The 20,902-nt window shown below is 38.7% G+C and overlaps 1 protein-coding gene and 1 long non-coding RNA gene across 7 annotated transcripts in view; one reads left to right on the top strand and one right to left on the bottom strand.

The window, feature by feature from the left end:
* Positions 1–20,902, bottom strand: part of Mtus2 (microtubule associated scaffold protein 2) — a 595,926-nt gene that overhangs the window by 66,709 nt on the left and 508,315 nt on the right. The window lies entirely within an intron of this gene.
* Positions 1–20,902, top strand: part of LOC124099194 (uncharacterized) — a 66,495-nt gene that overhangs the window by 2,071 nt on the left and 43,522 nt on the right. For 2 of the 4 annotated variants that reach the window (XR_009227728.1, XR_009227727.1), the window contains exons 2-4: positions 3,744–3,966; positions 5,277–5,401; positions 7,234–7,383. This is a non-coding gene — a long non-coding RNA (uncharacterized LOC124099194). Of the gene's footprint in view, positions 1–3,743; positions 3,967–5,276; positions 5,402–7,233; positions 7,384–20,902 lie in introns of those variants that run through there. The other 2 variants (XR_009227730.1, XR_009227729.1) reach the window with 2 other exon arrangements.

Raw genomic sequence — 20,902 nt, 5'->3', positions numbered from 1 at the left:
CAGAATGGGAAACAGGTGAATGAGCTCATTTCCACTTTTAGCCTATTGCCAGTATGTTTTAGTTTTATTGTTTTAAAAGAAGTAAACTAGGGAATAGGCAAGGACCACCCACTGTCTGGGCTCTGTGATGTTGAACACAGCTGCCTCCTCTCACAGGCTTATATGCTCTTTGGTGGTGAGATTGGGCTGGCCTAGCGTCCAGTACCTTGAACATGAACCTGGGATGAAAGATGTTCCAAGAACTTTTGAAACCTTGGGAGAAAAACTTTACATTGTAAGAAGCAGTTGTTTTGTACACCCATGTTCATAGTGGCCTTATTTACAAGAGCCAAATGTAGAAGTAAACAAGTGTGTATTAAAGGACAAATGGATAAAGAAAATGTGGTGCATACATGCAATGGAATATTATTTAGCCCTAAAAAGGAAGTTCTTTTTTTTCCCTTTGGTTCTGGGAATAGAACTCAGGGACTTGTGCATGCCATGTACTCTACACTGAGCTGCACCCCCAGACTATAAAGGGCAGGAAATTTGATGCTACAAATTTCTACAACTTGGATGAACCTTGAAGATACTGTGCTAAGTAAAATCAGCTAAATACAAAAGGATACATATTGCATGATTCCACTTATATGAGAACCTAGAGTTAGCAATTCACAGAGACTGGTTGTCATCGGGGGGACGGGGATCTGTTTAATGGGTTCAGACTTTCAGTTCTGCAAGATGAAGAAGGTTCTGGAGATGGCACAATGTGAATATATTCAACAACACTGAATTGTGTGTTTAACAATAGTTAAAATGGTAAATTTTATTTGTATTTCACCATAATTAAACAAAAACGTGGTGGCTTGAAGTCACCTGGAGGCAAAGAGCCCCTGTACATCAAGTATCCACCAAATCAAGATAGGCAGAGGCCCTTAGCACAAAGCTAACCCCCTCCCCAGCATGATGGAAAGAATGATTTCTTCAGGCAAAAATGATCTTCCTTCAGATAAAGTTTGCCTTAGGAAAGGATTTCTTTCTAAATTAAAATTTCTATTGCACCTTAGGAGAAAATTGCTGCTTCTTTTTGGGCCATGTATGAGAGCCCTTGCTAGCAGTTGTCCAAGGAGAAGAGGGTGAGACTGCAGAATCCCCCACAAACAAAGGTCGGCTTCTCTTCCTGTGCTCAGAGAGCACTAAAGGACAAGCGCTGGGGTTGGCTCAGTCCATCCTGAAATTGCACATGTGGCATGATCTCAGCCCAAATAACCCCCATGATGAGAAATGTACCAGTGTTCTAGAATTGTGTCTTCTTTGTTTTGTTTTCATGTTATAAAAATAATAAGCATACCCAAAACAGAGATAAATACAAAGGACCTTCCTCTTCCCGTGTCCAGTTTCAACAACCATCAAGATTTTGACACATCTGTTTCATCTATCCATTTTTACCTTTTCCAAATTAACCTATCATCACCCAGATTCCACCATCACCAAGATTTTTGTCACCTTGCTTTTGTCCCTTTCTTTTTCTTTTTTCCACCTAAAATATTTTAAACAGTTGCTAAAGTATTTTAAATAGTTGCATATGCTTCAGTAGACATGGCTAAAAATTGTGAACATTTTCTTACATAACCACAGTGCCATTAAAACATGGAATAAAACTGACAATATGTCCCTGGCATCGGATACCTATGCTGTAACAAAATTTTGGTTTCTAATTTTTGTATATAGTTTGTTTGTGTGAATCAGGACCCCGACCAGGCTCATGTGTTTTGTTCGGTGTTAAGCCTCCTGGGTCTCTTACGGGCAGCAACCACAGCCTCCCTTCTTTCTTCCTCATGCCACTGCCTTGCTCAGAACTGGGCCAGCAGTCTTGAGGAAGGTCCCCCAAGCTGAATTGGCCTCCTTGCTTCCTTGTAATATCATTTCACTCCTGCCTACATCCCTTTAGAGGAGATTTAATCCTCAAGTCTGCGTTAGATTCAAGTTCAATTTTGCGGGGGTAATGATACTTCAGACGTGACGTGGACACCATGTTGCCCAAGCACACCGTCTGGGTTTCCTTGTTAGTGAGTTACAATGAATCAGGATGTGATAAGCTCATCTCTGCCATTTCAAGTTTCCCATCAACCTTTCAGCTAAGAGTTGCATTTTTTAATAACTACTACCCGAACTCGTTATTTCACTGGAAGGGGTATAAAATGATGTTCTGATTGTTTTTGTCTTTTTACACTTATTAGTTGAAATTTTTATAATAAAAACCAATTTTTCAGGTTGGGATATAGCTCAGGAGCAGAGCACTTATCTAGCATGTGCAAAGGCACTGGGTTTTATCCCCAGCACAGCAAAATCCTCCTCCTCGACATCACCACTATCCCAACGTTTGTCAACTCAGGTTATTTCAATGCCCTACAATATAGTATATACAGAAAAGACAGACTAAAGGCATCTTCCGCCTTTCCTTCTACGAGCCAATTTTTTGAATAAACACCTGTCCTTGCAACAGTAGCCAATGAGGCTGTTGTTGAAGTGGTCATTTGCCTTCTCTCACTTTTTCAAAATATCATTAGAAATTATGAAGTGATGTTTTAATTTTAATATATACAATATTCTTTGTTTGAGCTTATTCTTTTTAGGTGCTCAGTGACTCCCATATTTAGCATATGGGTGCCCCTTCCTGTCCCCTGTGTCCTTCAACACAACTCATCAGTCTGATTGACTTTCTTCCAGAAACTGGAACTCATCAAGACCTAGACTCATCTTGTACATGTTCTTTTTATTTTAATTGTAGATGGACACAATATCTTTATTTCATTTATTTTTATGTGGTTCTGAGGATGGAACCCAATGCCTCACACTTGCCAGGCAGACGCTCTGCCACTAAGCCACGACCCCAGCCCATCTTGCACACGTTCTGCCACAGATCTGCAATCATTCATCCTCCTGAAGCCCTGCTTCCCTCTAGTTGTGAATGGTAATTAGATCCCGTACACAACGGGTGCTGTTATTCCCTCTCCCCACCTAATGGGGGTGAAATCCTCTTGGAAGAAGTTGTCCTTCCTGCAGACAAACCTCCGCTGAAGAAGAAATCAGGATGGGACTTTGGGCTGTGGTGAGAAGGAAATGATTCCTCCTTTTGGGGCCTTCAGAAACTGTAGCTTGGACTCCAGGTAGAGGCAAAATGCTCAATGAAATTCATTTTGAGGAAGATCAGTTGGCTATTATAACACAGTGGCAAGGCAGGGCTAGGAAAGAAGACACCTGCTGAATAAAGATTCTCAAGAGGCTGGTGATATAACTCAGTGCTTAGTGCTTCACATGTGTGAGGTCCTAGGTTCAATCCCTAGTACCAGAAATTTATTTTTTTTCTCCAGGAAGTTCCCAGAATACTTAGATACCTGGAAAAAGATCAGACTTCTTGAAAGCAAATAAAATAGGAGTTTAGACTGATGTAATTTGGGATAATAAGAAACTGAACTTAAAGGCTCTTGAAACCAGGGACGTTTTGGCTCCCAATATTTAAAAAATCTGTGATAATTTTTATTTCTGGCATGTTTTCTTGCATTAGAACAAGGATTTAGAAAAGCCCCGTGAAAGCCTAATGGTAGGTCTCATCAGAGAAAACCTCACAGACGCTCTCTGATTTGGAGCAACAAATAATTGATAACAGATGTCAGGCACTGTGCTCAGGATTGCATGAAATATTTCATGTAACTCTTGCAAAACTATGTGAAATGAGCACTATTATCATCTCCATTTTACAGGTGAGAAAAGGGAGGCTCAGAGATTGTACAAACTTGCACAAGAAACTAAGAAATTATTGATAGAGTGGAGCTTTGAATGCCGGTCTGCCTCTCAAGCTCACATCCTGTAAGCTGGTGTTATAACCTGGATAAAGGATCTGAGTATATGAATGTATTCAAACATGCTTGTAGAACTGCTCCATGTTTTCACAGCTCAAAACAAGCGCTTCCATTTTAATTATTTGTAAGTATGTTTACAGAAAAAAATGTGTCAACAACTTAAAAATGGACATAATAGAAATCAGGTGCATGTCAATGTTAGAATGTTCAATTTTTTATTATTATTTTTGTCTTAAGCTGGGAATTCCTTACCCATCCCCAGTGAGATTCAAGTCTCTTCAGCTCAAACTTGGCTCCCCAGTCAGCTCAATTTCACCTCTTCCAGGACCTCTGCCTGACCCCATTTGGAGTGACTTTTCTCTTTCTCTTGATTTCACATTATTCTGTATGCAGGGCCCCACAGCATCTTGTCTCATGTAATAATAATGGTTCACATTTGTCTTCTGCCAAATATCACAGCCTCCTTGCTGTGCCTCATTCAGTTCATCCCTGGAGGCTAGCAATCTGCCTTGAGATGGTCTCAAGGAAAACTTCTGAAGTGTTGCAGGAGGGGACCCCGTGACTCAAACCCAGTAAAGGTGGCTTATGGGAAGAGACATTTGGTGCTTTGTCCAGTTTGTGAATCTTAGTACCATTTGCAGGTGATAGATGAGATTAAAAAAAAACCAAAAAGGTATCCTGTGTCATTATTTATTTGAAAAGAAAACCTTGAAAAATGATCGTGACAGAGTCTCCTGCAGATCGTCAAGGCAACCATCTGTTTATTTTGGTCCCACCATCTATGCCCCTCCTTTTTCCATGCATCTAACATATGAGCTGGAGTACTGGTATGGGATGTTCGCAGAGGATTGCCAGGAAAATCTGCGTAGCTTTTACCAAATTCAACCCATCTAGAGATTCTAATGAGGTGAGAGTGGCCCAGGCAGGGGTAATACAAAACAGGAATCTTAACACTGGAAGCAATCGGTGGTTAAGATCATCTGCACATAGACATTTAGAGAGGCTTTGGAACACCTCTGACACAACAACTTGAATTTAGGAAACTAAAAGAAAAAGGAAGACACAAGTGACTTAAGTGCTTCTGTCTCCTTAGATACGTTCTTAGATACCTGTCAAAAGAAAACTAAAAATAGAATCATTTTTTCTGTAATAGTCAAGTAGTAAAATTGTTATCAATAAGATAATCTTTTTTCTAATTTAGTCTTTGACAGTACTTTTATTTTATTTTATTTTAAGCCAATGACTAGCATCCTCAAGTCTCTGCCTTATATGCAGCTGAGTTGGCCACTCTCATAAGAGAAATGAAATTCAGTACTTTCTTAACAGGGTAAACAGGTTGGACAAGATTGGAAAATTGATAGGTAGATTCAGATATATGGATGGGAAGAAGTTGGCAAAACCAGAAAGTGCATTTTTCTATTTGTCACTTATTAGATGAGAAGAGTGATTTGTGAACCATAAGCGGACTGCTAAGACAAAGAACGTGAAAGAAAGAAAAAGAGCAATCACAAAATAGAAGGCTTATGGATTTCAGTTTGATTCTCGGCTGGGTGGCTTTGGTGAGTAGTTCACTCACTCTGTTTCAAGGCCTCAGCTTTCTCTTCCATAATATGAAGATAAAATTCTCTACCCTGTAAGGTTTCTGGACTTGGCTTTCTCCTTTAATTAGGTTGAAAGATGCTAATGATTCTATTTATAGTAATAAAGACAGCGCTGACAGTTCACAGCTAAATTGTTGCTAGAGAAGTGCAAATGAGTTGGCATTGGATATTCCGACTCAACCAGAAGTAAGGAGCTGGGTAAGCAATGAATATCATGACACTGGCTCCTAAGCCATAGCATGAGAAAGGATGAGCTCAGGAATTCAAATTCCTAGCTCAAGTGTCAGATAAATAACCTAAGAGCCTCCACATGTACCCTGAAAGAGATCCTTATCCTCTGTAGCTTCAGGGCTGAAATTGCTGAAAATCATATACAAAATCTCATTCTGTCATGGTTTGAATGACAACACAAATTGAACTTCCAGTCATGGAAGGAGTCTACTCTTTTTCTTCATTTCCTGCAGTACTGGCGATTAGACCCAGGGCCTTAAACATACCAAGCAAGTGCTTTACCACGGAGCTACATCCCCAGCCTTTTTTTTTTTTTTGAGACAGAGTCTTGCTTAGTTGGCCACAGATTACAGGCTTGTACTACCGCCCCTGGTTTGGGTGTCTACACTTGAAATGAGAGCACTGCTTGGGAAAGAATGGATCCTATAAGTTGGCATGGGGACATTGGGCCCCTAAATTACTTTTAAACATTTTATTAGTGCATTAGAGTTATACATAATATTGAGGTTCATTCTGACATCATCTCACATGCATGGAATTTAATATGCTCCATTTCAGTCCCCAGCGCTTCCTATTTCCCTCCCCTCTTACCCCAGCCCCTTGTTTCCTTTCCAATTACTCTGCTGGTCTGACTTGTATTTATTGACTGTTTTTTAATTGGTGCTTTATAGACAAAGTTGAAATTCACTGGGGTATATTCATATATGTGCATAGCATAATTTGGCCAGTGTTATTCCACAGTTCCTTCCCTTTTCATCCCTCTTCTTCTATCCCCTCTTCTACTCCATTGGTGTCTCTTCTATTGTCATGGAATCCCTCTCCCTTTTTTACCTTATTTTACTTTAGCTTCCACATGTGAAAGAAAACGTTTGACCCTTGACTTCCTGGTCTGACTTTCCCCCTTAATATGAGGTTCTTCATTACCATCCATTTATTAGCAAATACCATAATTTCATACTTCTTTATGATTAAGTAAAACTCTATTGTGTGTGTGTGTGTGTGTGTGTGTGTGTCCCCGTCCAGTCATCTGCTGACAAGCAATTGGGCTGGTTCCCTAACTTGAGCCCCTAAATTCCATTGTATCTTCATCACCAAAGGAAGACATTTCTCTACCTTCAACCGAAGTGGCTTACCTAACCTCACAGGAAGTGACCCTCCTGACTCCAATGGCACCAGCCTTGGAGTCTCAGCTCTTGGGGGGATTAACCTTCATTGCCTGGGGAAACCTTAGTGGCCTCCCTCAAAGTGGCTGTCATGCAGGACAATGCTGACTGTCGGGACCAACCTCCACCTGCCCTCTTTACTTCTAGACCTATAATTAGGCTTCAGTTCCAGAAGCCACCCAAGAGGAGGTACAAAATGTGATCCATTACGAGATGCATTTCATTCTGAAAGAAATTTCTGGAAGAAATTATTTCTCTAATTTATATAGTCAAAAATCCAAGGAACAAATGTTGGAATGTGTGGGAAGCCGTTCTTGCACGTGATTGAGCTACCTCCCTGGCTGGGTGTGAGGCCTTCAGACCAGCTGGGTCAAAGCTTTTCCCCACCCTTCCCAGGTGCAAGGGCTTGTCCGTGTCGGGGTGTGACTGACCATTGACCTGAAAACCCATCACTGACCCTGACTTTGGAATGCTGTCCCCCTCAACCTTCATTGGATGAGATTTTCCCTTGAATTTTTTGTTCCCCAATAAAAGTTAATCCTCTGGCGTGCCTCTCTCTCTCTTGTGTAAACCTCGCTACCGCCAGGTGGCTAGAGGCAGGAGCTGGGAGGGGCTGTCTCTTAGCTGGGCAAGAAAAATGGTAAATTGAGTGTTATGTGTCTTTAATTTGAACTCACTAGTTAACTTCTGTTTCCAACCTCTAGTATGAAGCTAGCGTGTTGGTCGCGTGGCAGAGGAATGGATACTCAAGGTGTAGGATGATGATGGAAGTAACTTGAGTAATTCAGGCTAAATTTATTACTATGGGCTACTAAGGAGAGATTTTGTATTCAATGTTCTAGCTGAGGGAGTTAGAAAGGGCTCTAACGGTTTGGTTGGTTGGTTGGCTGAAGCATGCAACAGAAGGTTGCTCACAGTGAGAAAACCAGAAGTGCTGGACAGGCTCTGTTTAATGTAGAGGAAGGGACCTAAAGGCTTAGGGAGGCTGGAATATTACAGTGGATATAGGACCTGCACTGGAAGGGTCTAGAACACATGAGGGGAGGCAGAACATCATGGTGGAATAGTGCGGCAGAGGAAAGCAGCTGGGAACATGGCCTACCAACTCATAAAATATAGACCCCAAAAGCACACCCCCATGACCCACCTCCTCCAGCCACACCCTATCTGCCTATAGATATCACTTGGCTAATCCCTTTCAGGGCATTAACACACGGATTAGGATAAGGCTTTCATAACCCAGTCATCCCACTTCTAAACCTTCTTGCATTCTCTCACACAGGAGGTTTTGGAGGACGTCTAACATCTAAACCATAATAGATGGCCTGACTTTCCCCCTGGAGCTTTAGCTCAGATAGAAAATGGCCAATTAATCATGACGTTCCTAGATTGCTCTGGAACTGAACAGTCAAGTAAATTCTTACTTCACCAGATACACAGAGAAATTCTAAGTCAAGTAAACAAAGTCTAACCTTCATCATAACAACAGAGACAAAGTTCCTCGATTCATTTTTAGACTCGCAAAAGAAATGTGAAAGAATCAAAACGGAGTTGTTAGTGTCAACCTTACTGAAAAAATTAAGTAAGCAAGGAGATTATGGAGGAAGGAAGGGCTCTTGCACATGATTGCTTGAGAGTAACTGTCACAAAAGACCTGTCAGAACCATAAGCACAGATGTCACTGCACCCTGACAAAGTCCTCTACAAGGACAGGACCAGTATCTCTCTGTTCAAATCTGAATTGCTGTCACTGATCATTGTAGCCAAAGATTATTGTTTCAAAATATCTATACAATCCTCATTTTTGTCTTAAAAAAAACTTTGCCCTGCCTCAACCCTTTTGAATATGCCCATGGTTTACTAAGGTATGTACATTCTTGTTGCAACGCTCTGCAATATACAAAAAATAGGATTATTCTTTAGAGACTCTCTTCCTCTGGTTGCTTTTATACTTAGGTTGACAGACTCAAGCCAGTTTATAGACCAGAACACTGTGAGTGAAGGGGATGTTGGACCCCCTTGTGGGAGAACCTTAGTATTCTACTGAAAATTACACTAAAATTCTAATCTTTCTCCTAGTCTTCTCAGAAGGAACCTATATCTGTTCATTGGGGGAAAAGAAATAATCAGAGCTTTGGGAAACAACTATAGCCTGTCTGTGAACTGACACTAATTCCAGGAAATCCAAAATTCCCTGTGGCCTACCAGTCAGAATAGGGGCTTATGGAGGTCACATGACCCATGGAGCTTTAACTCAGATAGAAAATGCAGGGTTCTGTAAGACAAGAATACTGAAAAATCAGAGGACATAAATCCCTGGCTCCATTCACCCTCTCCCCCAATTCACTACAGAATCTTGACTCTGTAATACTGAATAAAGACAGCAACAATCCAGGAATCTTGAAAACCAGCCCCAAACTACACAAATGGAAAAAACAAAATAATAGATGCAGAATTACTACAAAGAATCAGAAAAATGAAATCCAACACATTTACCCCAAGAAAACAACCATGAAACAAGAACATTGAAAACTGAATTAAATATACTAAAACTAGCATTTGGGATACTAAAAAAAGATCTTATGAGAAATACAAAAACGAAGAACAGAAATGGACAAGGGAAAGAAACTAACAATAATTATAAAAAGAGTTGATTGAATTTTGAAAAAATGGAAAAAAGAGGCAAGGTTATTTCCAAAATGAATATTAAATTATAAAGTGTTCAAAAGATAAACCAAGATGAAACCTTACTAAGAGACATTTTTAAAGTTAGGAAAACAACCAATAAAATAAAAATGAGAAAAGTCTAGAAGTAAAAAGGGTCATGGAGAAAATAGTGGAAGTGGAAAACAGAGAAGAATTAGTGCTCATATTATTAGATTCTCTGAAAAGGAAAAAACAAAACAGAGAAATACTTAAGAATTATAATGTAAGAAAACTTTCCAGAGAATGAATCTGCATATTGAAAGGGTCTACTAGGTATTTGGAAAAGTTTACCCAGATTTATCAACCTGTTAGAATTCAGAGATTAAAAAAAAAATTAGGCAGATGTTTTGCCACTCTTGGTTCAAGATAGTGAACAAAAAAATTTTAAAAAAGGAAAAAACCCAATATAAAATATAATCAATTAGTTAAATGTTATGCATTTATATTATATTATATAAATATATTTGATGCTAGCAAATATACCTTTTTATGAATCACCTTTGAATCATTCATAAAAATTGACCACATAGAAAACATCAGTAACTTTCACAAATTTGAAATATTGCCAAAAATACTCTGATGAAACCACAATAAAATTGATTAACTAAGGCAATACAAACAATGCTATAGTTTGGATATGATTTGAGAGTATCCTGCAATGGTTTATGTACTCAAAGATTGGTCCCCAGTGTGGAGGTATTGGGGTGGGCAATTTGAAATGGTGGGGTGTTCTGGAAGGTGTTAGTCATGGGGGAACCACCCTCAGAAGGAATTAATGCTGCTGTCATTAGAGTGAGTTAGCTTTCTCAAGAGTGGGTTATTATAAAGGAAATCCACCCAGTGCACTGGGCCTTTTCTGCTGGTTCTTTTTCTGTTTCTTTGTCATCTTGAGACACAGCAAAGGGACCCTCAACAGGTTGCTGAATGCTAACACCACACTTTTGGAACCTTATACCGTCAGAATTGTGAGCCAAATACACCTCTTTTCTTTATGAAATATCCAACCTTTTGTGTCATAGCAACACAAAATAGACTAAGAGAAATAGAATTCATTAACCCAAACTAAAAATAAAAAGCTCTCCCCCTGAAAAATTTTAAAAGCCTCCCATTAAACAACTCTTGGGTGAAAGGGCAAATACAAACTGAAATTAAACAATTAAAAAAAAACACTAAAAAAAGTAACAAAAACAACAATACCCCAAACACTAACATATGTGATATTGTAAGCAGTCACTAGGGGAAGATTCACAACATTACACACTTTCATAGATAAAAGAAAGAAACAATGTAAACAAATGATTTAATATCTAACTTCAAAAACCAGAAGACAACAAAGTAAACTAAAAGCAAGAAGTTGAAAAGAAATAACAAATATAAAAGCAAAAATTAATAGAGAATTGAGATCCAGTAGACTTAATTGGAAACACTGACAAAATAGCCAACTGCTAACTAACCTAAACTAATAAAAAGGGAGAAAGCATAAATTAGCAAAATAAGAAATGACAAGAGGAAAGAGGCTATGTTGCAGACCTCTCTATACAAAGAAATTCAATATTAAATGGATAGTTTTCTCAGGAAATAAAAATTGTCCAAATTAGTTCATCGGGAGAAAAAGTTTAAACACAGCAAATTTCAATGGAATATGCAGAGACAATTATTAAAGAACTACCACATACAAAAGCCCAGGCATTTCACCACAGTTTTCTACAAAACTTTCAAAAATAAGATAGTTCTAGTGTTCTAGAAATTGTCCTAGAGTGCTAAAAATGTGGTAGGCAAAATAATGTTTCCCTCTCACTGAACAATGTTCAGTCCCAAACTCCCAGAACCCAAGAGTCTGTTATGCTATATTGCAAAAAGTAATTAAGGTTTCAGATAGAATTAAGGCTCCAATCAGATGACCTTGAAAAGGGAAGATTTTCTGGATTATCTAGGAGGCCTAATGTAATCATTAAGAGTCCTTAAATGTGGAAGAGGTAGACAGAGTCAGTGTCAGAAGGATGGAATACAAGAAAAACTATTCCTACTAGCTTTGAAGATGGAAGAGGTCCATGAGCCTAGGAGAAGCTGGTAAAAGCAAGAAAATAGATTTTTCCCTTACAGCCTTTAGAAATGAATCAATCTGCCTGTACCTTGATTTTAGCTCAGTGAGATCAACTTTGGACTTCTGACTTCTGATAACAAATTTGTGTTGTTCAATGGTATATTATTCAGGTATATTATTATAAACAATGAAATCCTGACGTATATAGGAACACGGATGGAAATGGAAGTCATTATGTTAAGTGAAATAAGCCAGACATGGAAAGACAAATACCACAAGTTCTCACTAACTTTCTGAAACCAAGAAGGTAATTTTATAGAAGCATGGAATGGAACAGTGGTCATTAAGAGAGTGGGAAGGTCAGGGTCAAAGGGCAAAAGAAAGATATTCAATAATAGGCACCAAAACACACTGAGAGAGGAGTAATTAGTTCTAGTTTTCCTATTGAACAGTAGGATAATTATGGATTAAAACATTCCATGATATATTTCAAAATCACTAGAAAAGAAGAACACAAATTCTGATTGTGTAAAAGTGATTAATGTCTGAGATATGGAAATGCTTTTAACCTGGATATGATTATTACACACTGTATAAATGTATTAAATCACCATAATGTGGTCCAGAAAGATGTACAAATATTATGTCTCAATAGAATAAATAAATAGGTTTGTGCTGTTTATGCCACTAAGTTTGTGGTGATTTGTTATAGCAGCAAATAAAAAAACAGTTCAAAATACTAATATAAAGATAGGAAAATCCTTTTCTTTTAAAAAAATTAAGAATAATCTAAGTTCAATACCTAAAACTGAAAAACACCACAAAACAAGTAGAAAAGAGAATGAAACCTGCCTACCAATGTTTCTCATGAATAGCAATGCAAGAGGGCTAAATAATATATTAGCAAACAAAATCTCATACCACATAAAGAAAATAATATACCATAATCAAGTGGGACTTGTTTCAGTAATTTAAGGTTGGTTCAATATTAAGAAATCAATATTGATAAACCTAAGGAAAAATATGATTATCTTCATAGATTTTGAAAATGCCTCCCACAAAAATTCAATACTCACTCCTACTAATAGCATTCAAGAAAACAAGAATTGAAGAATTCTTTCTTAACATGATAAAACACCTTGCCATGATAAAAATCTTTACTCCCAAAGCCACTATTTGACTTAATATGGAAACACTAAAAGAATTTTCATTCAAATCAGGAACAAGGCAAAGATTCTTACCATCACCACTACTATTCAATATTAAACTAGTAGTATTAGCCAATGCAATTAGAAAAGAAACTAATTAGGATCATAAGATTTGGTAAAGAAGTAAAATAATCTTTATTTATTGCATGATCTGATAATAGATCTGAAAAGCCCTAAAAAATCAATAGTCAATGATAAAACTGACTCAAACAACAAGAATTCATTGCTCCCATTAAGAGAGCAAAATACAAATGTAGTCATAATCAATGCACAAACATTGACTATTAGAGAATACATTAGAGAAACCCCCAAATTATACATAGCAACAAAGATTAGATATATAAGAATAAATCTATCAAAAATATGTAAAATTGCCATGAGTCTGGAAAGATACAAAAATAGACTAAAACAAATTAAAAGAATTTTTTATTCTTGGAAAAATTACTGAGCCTCATAAAGATGCAAGTTCTCAGTGAGTTTGTAAGTTTAGTGGAATCTCCATGAAAATACCAACAAGCCTTTGTTTATGGAGTTAGACACATTGATACTAAAGTCCATGCTGGAATGCTCAGGAGAATACAAAAGAAAAAGAAAGAAAGAAGAATATTTCTGAAAGGAAGTTGGATCTATCATACATTAAAACATACCACAACACTACTCTAATAAAAATGCTGTGGCGTTTTTACACCTGGCATATGTATAGACCACATGCATCTGGCATGTGTGTAGACCACAGCCTAGTGGAATACAACAGAAAGTCCAGCAATAGAGTTAAGGACCTTGGAAATTTAGTATGTGATAAAGCTGGCATTTCAAATCATAGGACAAAGATAAACTTTCTAAAAAGCAGTACCCAAGTCAGGCACAGTGACATTCACCTGTAATCCCAGCTACTCAAGATGCTGAGGCAATAGGATCATAAATTCAAGGTCAGTCTGGGCAATTTAGTACAACTCTCTCTCAAAATAAAAAAGGCTGGGGATGTAGCTCGTTGGTAGAACACCCCTGGGTTCAATCTCCACTAAGAAATAATACCAGGTAACCATTTGGCTAAAGATGAAATTATACCTTATAACATACTGAAGAATAAAAAAAGAATAAAATCTAGATGGGTAGGGGAAATAATTTGAAAACAAACCCATACAATTACTAAAAAAAAAAAAGGAGTAAATTTTTAGTATCACTATGGGGAAAACTTTTTAGATGTGACTTAAAGTACTCACATTCAACCCAAAACTAATAATGTCACCACATGAAAGTTTTATCAGTTTGGAGAGTGAAAACTGTCATAGTCATGTGAGACAGACAAAGAGTGTGTGCAGCATGTGTCACAGATTAAGGGCTGGTGCTTCTAACATGCCAAGAACCCTTCCCGATGGAGAACATCATGCAGTGAAACAAGGCAGACCCAGAAAGTCAAGGACTGGACGCTTTCCGTCGTGAGTGGAAGCTAGAGCAAAATGGGGAAACAAAAGTGGGGGATCACCTGAAATAGAAGGGTGATAAGGGGAGTAGAGGAAGGAGATAACAGGAGGAGGGAGGATGGACGGGAAAGGGAGGACAGGGAGGAGCTGCAGAAGGAACTGACCAAAGTATGCTGTGTACTATGTGAATGGACTACGGTGAACTTCACATTTGTGCATATCTGTAAAGTACCCATTTAAAAACAATAAGTAAACAGAAGGAAGATCAGTAGAATTATTGGAAGGGGAACAGGGAGAAGGAGGAGGGGAAGGAAAGAGGAAGTACTGGGGACTGAAATGGAGCAAATTATAATCCATGAATGTGAGATGATGTCAAAATGAACCACGATATTACACATAACTATAAGGCACTAATAAGAACATGACAATATTGAACAGCCAAGAATTAAACACCCCAACAGAGAAGTGGGAGATAATCAATGGACAAGAAATACAGAGATAGCCTTTAAACATAGGAAAACTGCTCAAAGATTCTCCTAATTAGGGAAATGCAAACTAAACACCAAGATACTATTTCTTATCAATCGGGTTGGCTAAAATAAAAAAGTATGAGACTTATTTGATTGTAGCAAGGCTTTGGGGGAACAGCACTACCAGTGGATATATATTTATAAAAAAACTAGAAATCACACATCTAGGATTTTACTCGAAGACACAACTCTAACAATGCATAAGGTTGTTCATCATAGTGTTGTTTGTAATTGCAAAATATTTAAAAAACTAACTCAGTGTTTGGATGTGGTGGTGCATGACTGTAATCCCAGTTATTGTTGAGGTTGAGGCAGGAGAATCACAAGTTCGAGACTAGCCTGGGCAACTCAGTGAGACCCTCAAAGTAAAATAAAAAGGGGTAGGGATGTAGCTCAATGGTAAAACACTTGCCCAGCATGTGTGAGGTCCTGGTTCCACCTCCAGTACTACAAAACAACAACAAAACACAACCACCTAAATGCCCATATGTAGAAGGGTTCAACAAATTATGGTGTATTCACAAAGTAGAGCACAATGGTTGGGAGGAAAAAAAAAAGAAAAAAAAGGAATGAAGAAAAACTTCATGAATTTATTTGACACAATTTACAGAACATATTGTTATGTAACAAAAGCAAAATACAAAAGAATATCTGTACTATTGTACAGACAATCAGGAAGTTTAGGGGCCTATTGAGAAGTGGAGGGATCTTTAAGGGTGAGACCTGGTGTGAGGTCTTCAGGTTATTGCGGGTGGACACTTGGAGAACATGCTTGGATTCCAGGTCCACCTTCTCTGTCTCTTTTGCTTCCTGGCCATAAGGTGAGTGGTTTTGTTCCACCATATGCTTCTACCATGATGTGCCACCTCCCCACAGCTCAAAGCAATGGGCTAATTGATCCTGGATTAAAGCCTCTAACACCATGAGCCAAAAATAAACCTTTCCTCTTTATAAGCTGATTATCTCAGCTTTTTATTTTGTTTCTTTTTGCAGTACTAGGGATTAAAATTAGGGTGTTCTACCACTGAGTTACATCCCCAGCCCTTTTATGTTTTATTTTGATAAGTTGTCCAGGTTGGCCTCAGCCTCTCTAGTAGCTGGAACTACAGACCTGCACCATTATGCCCAACAGGTATTTGTTATAATGATGGAAAACTAACACAGTAGTTTCTTCCTGGGAGAGATGATCATAAGATCATGGAGAGGTACACAGAGACACCTCACCTCTAACTGAAATATTTCATTTAAACCATAAAATATCTAAAGAAAGTATGGCATGATATGTCAAGGTTTATTAAACTTACATAGCAAATGGTCATCATTACATTATTCTTTGCGTTTTTCCGAATGTTTGGAATATGTCATATTCTGAAGTGCTTTGCAAACCTAGTACCTCTCTGGTAGCGGGACACTCTCCACTGCCATGGAGAATTTGCTGTGGGTAATTTGTACTCTCATAACTAAATATGTCAAGGCTTTTCTAAAAGGGTTCATAGGTCACTCATATTTGGCATGATTAAAATACAGAATCTCAGAAGCTCTTTCTTTTTTTTTTGTCTTTTGAGTGGGCTGGGCAATGTAATTTGGATTCTCCTTAGAATAAATGAGAAACAGAATTGAACTTGATATTTTTATTTTTTTAAAAATTGTGATGCTTATAAACTTGTTAAAAACCCTCTTCTTTGGATAATGAAGAAGCCAGGAACAGGCAGGCAAAACGATTTATAGCTGAAAATTTTTGTATAGGCTCTGGTAAAATGGTTTAATTAAGTAGCAAATCAAAATGCTTAAGCCATAGCTATTTAACATGATTTATAAGTACTGATTATTCAAATGAAATTAATTAGTCACAAATTTGTGAAGAACATTAAGCTGCTCCCTGGTGGCAGAATAACGGGTGATTTTACTCTTTATTTATTTGCAGTACTCAGGATTGAACCTAAGGCCAGGGAAGCACACCAGCACTGAGCCATATCCCTAGCCCTATTTATTTTATTTTGAGACACAGTCTCAGTAAGTTGCCCAGGCTAGCCTTGAACTTGGGATCCTCCTGCCTCAGCCTGCCAAGTAGCTGGGATTGCAGGTGTGGTTCACTCTGCTTTATTTATTTATTTATTGGCACCAGGAATTGAACTCAGGGGCACACAGACACTAAGCCACATCCCCAGGCCTATTTTGTGTTTTATTTAGAGACAGGGTCTCACTGAGTTGCTTAAAACAGCTGAAGATTTATGGGACAATGTCTGTAGAAATGTCAGAAACAGTTTAGTTCCACAATCAATATAGGAATGGTGAACAATAAGAAAGGCTCCTTGAGGTTTAATAACTATAACTAAAGTTTACAAAAAGAACTGGTCCTCGGCGCACATCTCCAGTGACTGCTCATTCATATTGAGGTGAGTTCCAGAAGGGGGAGGGAAACCAGGCTTTCCTGTTTATAAGGTTTAGGTTACAGCACCACTTTGAGCCTGCCTTCATTTTGGTGATTGGTCCAAATGCTGTGCCATTCATTTTGTTTTGCCATGAGGCAAAGCCCTAAGGTAGGTAAGAAGGCTAAGGCCCATCTTCTGTCCACCCTTCATCCCTTCCTGGTTCTGTTTATAACCTAGATAGAAACTCCAGAGGTGGTCCCGGAAAGCTGATGCGTCACCAAGGGACTTACCACAGAGTGGAGTCTGCCAGTTGGGAGGCCTCAGTTGGGGCAGAATGAGGTGCAGCGCCACCCCAGGCACTAAGACCAAAGTTCAAATGGGATCTCTGTGGAGACAGGCTAGGCCAGGGGCTCAGGCAAGGGGCCAATAGTGGTACTGAGCCTCAAAGAAAGGAGGTTGTCCTGCTGTGTATTTTTAATAGGGAAGGGATTGGGTCCTTTCAGATTTAGGCAGTGTCCCTGTGAAGCAATCAAGGCTTGAGACAGTCGCTGTAGCAGATGGAGTGGCTTAAAAGGCAAAGAATGTAAGTGAGCATATAAAGGTGAGAAAAATTACAAAGGAGTAAAGAAAGGAGGGTGTTCTCCAGAGGAACAGAACCAATAGGATTTTATAAAATTTTAGTGGCTCTGTCTCTCTATATTTATATATATAAATACATGTATGATAAATATATATATATATATATATAATATGATTTTATACATACATACATGTATATCTAACACATATATGTATTATAAAATACATATATGTATACTATATAATACATATATATGTATTTTATATATATTATATATATATATATATATATATATATAATGAATCAGTTCATGTAATTATGGAGGCTCAAAAGTTTCAAGATCTGTAGTTGGCAAGCTGAAGATGAGGAGAACCCATAGTACAGTACAGTCCAAAAGATGACATACTCAAGACTCAGGAAAACCAGATATTTTATTTTGAGTTCAAAGATGTTGGGGGGGGGGAGATGTCCCAGCTCAGAATCTGGCAGGCAGAAGGAATTCTCTCTTACTCAGGCTTTTAGTTCTATTCAGGTCTTTGCTTGCATGAGGGCCATCAGGTAGGATAAACTATCATACTAAATCTTTTGATTCAAATGTTAATCCACAACACCCTCACAGACACACCCAGAATAATGTTTGGTCATATGTTTAGGCACCACACCTGGTCAGGTTGATACATAAAATTAACCATTACTGAGTGCTTAGTTTCCTGTTTAAGTGACTTTAGTACCAAATACAACAGAATAAACCAGGTTAGAAGCGGGAATGTCAGGAAATCAATTAGCATGGTTCGGGATCTGTCAAACTGATGTACCTGGAAACAGGGTGGAGACAGGGTGGGTAGTTGTATGCCTGGGTGGGGATGCTCAGGGCTGGGTCTGGGGAGCTCTTGGTATAGAGGCAGCATCCAGGACACGTTTATGCAGAGATGGGTTGAGAAAGAAGAACCCAGTTGTGAAAGAGTGTGAGAGAAGAAATGGTCAGAAATGGTGTGAAACAAGGAGGATCAGATGAGTGCCACACCAGAAGGTGAGCTCTTTCAGAATCAAGTCATGCCCCAAATTATCATTAAAAGAGTCAAGAAAGCAGGGATGGAAAAAGACCCCTCAGGACGGACACAACAAGGACATGGTCAGGGATGAGCTCAGTGAAGGGAGAGCTCGTGGGACTTGGCATAGGAGCAGGTTCTAGTGGGTGCAGAGCAGAAAGATTAGAGTAGCAGAGAGCTGAGCATGCTTACAGGGTGGGAAGGGGTCAGAGGGAAGGAGCCTAGGAAACAAGTGAAAAAGAAAATGATCATGAAAGAAAGCCCCAGCCACAGAGGCCAGGGAGGCTGATCAAAGGTAGAGCATGGATATCTGGGGCCAGTCGGGGCGTGGGGGATGGGAAGAACATGTTTAATTTCAATCACAGATTGGAGAGAGCAAGTGAGAATTAACACAGATGGGTATAACTGTGTAGCAGGGTAGGTCAGGGGGAGCCAGCCCTGGAAGGGTGTATCTTGCCTGCAGCTCTTTCCTCTCTCTGTACTTACCCCCTGCCATGAGGAGAGCACCTTTCCTGCACCACGTCCTTCCGCCATGATGTTCTGCCTCACCTCAGGTCCAGAGCCATGGAGTCAGTCCCTCAAGGACTGAGACTTCCCAAACCATGAGCCCAAATAAACCTTTCCTGTTTTTAAGTGGTTTATCTCAGGTATTTTGATTTTGTCACAGCAACAGACACAGCTGGCTAACACCTGGATGAATTTTACTGCCTCTGGTTTGGGCTTGCTCCTTTCTCTTTCTCAGCTTCTGACTTTCCTACCACGGAGGAGAAAGGCTTTGGCTGGTTCAGAGTGGGCACGTTCCAGTACACAGCATGCTCCTGGGTCGAGTTCTTTTCTTGATGCTGGTCAGAATGGTGGGGTCTGGGTACCACAGTGATGTAATAAAAAAAGAAAACCTTGGATATAGATGACTCTCACGTAAACAAAGTTGTGAAAACAATATGGAAAGAAGTAACAGATCCATTCATAGACTTCACATTCAGAAATACACAGAATAAAAGATCAAAAGTATGGATATGTACACATACACACATAAGAAGCACTCCCCATGGGTTTGGAATCTCTGCATGCAATCAATTGTGGACTGAAAATATTAGGAGAAAAATTGTATCTGTACTACACATGTACAGACTTTTTACCTTGTCATCATTGCCTGAACAATACAGTACAACTGTTAACATAGCATTTACACTGTACTAGGTATTATATGTCATCTAGAGAGGATTTACAGTGTATAGAAGAAGCCAGGCGCAGTGGCACATGCCAGTAATCCTAGCTCTCAGGAGGCTGAGGCAGGAGGATTACAGGTGTGAGGCTAGTCTGAGCAACATAGTGAGACTCTGTCTCAACATAAAAGTAAAAGGTCTTAGGATGTAGATCATCAAGAAAGTGCCCCTGGGTTCAATCCTCAGTTCCAAAAAGAAAAATAAAAGTCCACTGGAGGCTCTGTGGAGGTTCCATGCAAACACTATGTGACTTTACATAAGATTCTTGAGCATCTGTGAATTTGGGGGTCTGTGGTAGGTCCTGGAAACAACCCATCATAGATGCCAAGGAAAAAATGTATATATATAGTATGTGTGTATATTATAAGATTATATAATAATTTCTGAGTGAGTTGATATCATTTCTTGAGCATCATTTATGATAATTCTAGTATTACATGTTTACAAGTTTTCTGTATGTGCTTCTGTTATTATTGTTTCTGTTGACTCTAATGTTGAGGTGTGTGTGTGTGTGTGTGTGTGTTGTGTGTGAGAGGTGTGTGTGTGTATGTGTGTGTGTGTTGTGATTTAATAAAAAAAATTGTGTGCGTCTGTTTTTGGAACTGTATGCATGGGAACCGTTTGAGGCCTGGTTTGAGAATTTATTTCTCATGGGGGATTTTGATTTCTTCTGCAAGAGCTTTTAGAATCCAAGTACATTTCAAATTTAAATTCTTAGTTTACAGTTTTCCAGACTAGGTAAATATTAAACAAAAAACATAAGGGTTGGCTGCTAGCAGTTATAAATTATCAAGGGAAACTTCTTAATTTTTCTTTGAACCAGACTGACCTTTAAAATCTTATTTTAAAAACATACCAAACACACAGAGAACTATAGTAAGTAATAGAACAGACATACGTAGATATAACACCAGGTCAAACAGATA

This window comes from Marmota monax, unplaced genomic scaffold (genome assembly GCF_021218885.2).
Source record: "Marmota monax isolate L192 unplaced genomic scaffold, Marmota_monax_Labrador192_F-V1.1 WCK01_AAM20220418_F8-fsc00011, whole genome shotgun sequence".
Classification (NCBI taxonomy): Eukaryota; Metazoa; Chordata; class Mammalia; order Rodentia; family Sciuridae; genus Marmota; species Marmota monax.
The sequence above is the reverse complement of the archived record's forward strand: the minus strand, read 5'-3'. Positions and strand labels throughout refer to the sequence as shown.